Source organism: Rana temporaria, chromosome 5 (assembly GCF_905171775.1).
Source record: "Rana temporaria chromosome 5, aRanTem1.1, whole genome shotgun sequence".
NCBI classification, from domain to species: domain Eukaryota; kingdom Metazoa; phylum Chordata; class Amphibia; order Anura; family Ranidae; genus Rana; species Rana temporaria.
In genome coordinates this window covers 79,702,766-79,704,921 of record NC_053493.1, presented here as the reverse complement: position 1 = coordinate 79,704,921, position 2,156 = coordinate 79,702,766, and positions in this window count along the sequence as shown.

The window sequence follows — 2,156 nt, the reverse complement described above, 5'->3', positions numbered from 1 at the left end:
TTTCCCCAAAACCGCTGGTCCTTGAGCCCACGCTGCCCCGAAATTGGGTGTCCCATGATGGCGCAGAAAGTAATGGATACACAGGGGAGGCAGGCTGGCAGTGGTGCGCCATGCTGTGCAAAATGATACATATTATTTCACAGCCAGCAGGGAGGTACAGGGCCGGAGCGCCAGTGATGCTCTGACCCCGCCCCATGCAGCTTGAATGCTTGGTACTCGAAGGAATGGATGTATAGGGGCCACAGTGTAGGGGGTATCAGGGATGTAGTTGGGTCACAATACAAGGGGTATCTTATGGTATATGGTTACAGTGCTGGGGGGAATATCTAGGGTGTATAGGGGTCAGAGTGCTGGGGGGACATCAGGGGTGTACAGGGTTCAGAGTGCTGGGGGGATATCTGGGATGTCGAGGGGTCAGAGTGCTGGGGGGATATCTGGGATGTCGAGGGGTCAGAGTGCTGGGGGGATATCTGGGATGTAGAGGGGTCAGAGTGCTGGGGGGATATCTGGGATGTAGAGGGGTCAGAGTGCTGGGGGGATATCTGGGATTTAGAGGGGTCAGAGTGCTGGGGGGATATCTGGGATGTAGAGGGGTCAGAGTGCTGGGGGGATATCTGGGATGTCGAGGGGTCAGAGTGCTGGGGGGATATCTGGGATGTCGAGGGGTCAGAGTGCTGGGGGGATATCTGGGATGTAGAGGGGTCAGAGTGCTGGGGGGATATCTGGTGTGTAGAGGGGTCAGAGTGCTGGGGGGATATCTGGTGTGTAGAGGGGTCAGAGTGCTGGGGGGATATCTGGGATGTAGAGGGGTCAGAGTGCTGGGGGGATATCTGGGATGTAGAGGGGCCATAGTGCTGGGGGGATATCTGGGATGTACAGGGGTCAGAGTGCTGGGGGGATATCTGGTGTGTAGAGGGGTCAGAGTGCTGGGGGGATATCTGGGATGTCGAGGGGTCAGAGTGCTGGGGGGATACCTGAGATGTAGAGGGGTCAGAGTGCTGGGGGGATATCTGGGATGTCGAGGGGTCAGAGTGCTGGGGGGATATCTGGTGTGTAGAGGGGTCAGAGTGCTGGGGAGATATCTGGGATGTAGAGGGGTCAGAGTGCTGGGGGGATATCTGGGATGTAGAGGGGCCATAGTGCTGGGGGGATATCTGGGATGTAGAGGGGTCAGAGTGCTGGGGGGATATCTGGTGTGTAGAGGGGTCAGAGTGCTGGGGGGGATATCTGGGATGTAGAGGGGTCAGAGTGCTGGGGAGATATCTGGGATGTAGAGGGGTCAGAGTGCTGGGGGGATATCTGGGATGTAGAGGGGCCATAGTGCTGGGGGTATATCTGGGATGTAGAGGGGCCATAGTGCTGGGGGGATATCTGGGATGTCGAGGGGTCAGAGTGCTGGGGGGATATCTGGTGTGTAGAGGGGCCATAGTGCTGGGGAGGCATCAATCTAGCAGATTTATTATATGCACAGGACAGCTTTGTTACTTTATGTATGTAATATTTTCCCCACTGTTTCTTTACTGTACAGAATGATTGTTCATGTAGTTAATGTGGAGCTCCACCCAAAAGGGGAAGCTCCGCTTGTCTGCCTCCTACCTACTTGATGTCTGTTTACCTGCACTGTCTCCATTGTAGGGGCCCCAGAGCATTACTTTGCCCAGGGGCCCATGATGCTATTAAGACGGCCCTGGGGGTAGGCAGTCCTGGAGAGGTGGAGATCTACCTGAACAACATGGAAGAATGCAAAAGATCACCAGGCTGCACTGTACTTTTTTTTTATTTTCTTTAGGAGATAACCTAGTAAGGCCCTGTTAAAAAGATGGCAGGTTTGAAGAGTTCAGGGGTCAGCAGTAAGCAACAGAGGTCTGTAGTATGTAACACAGAGTTTAGAGGTTAGTAGTGGGTAATAGAGCATGGGGCAGGAGAAAGTAGCACCAAATGTTATAGGTCAATAGTATGTAATGCAAAGTGTGAAGGTCAGGAGTAAGTAATGTAGAGTGCAGAGGTTGGTAGTAACACAATACAGAGGTCAGTAGTGGGTAAAGCAGAGTGCAGGGGTCAGTAGTAAGGCCCAGATAAAAAGAATGCAGGTTTGAAGAGTTCAGGGGTCAGTAGCAGGCAACAGAGGTCTGTAGTATGTAATACAGAGTTTAGAG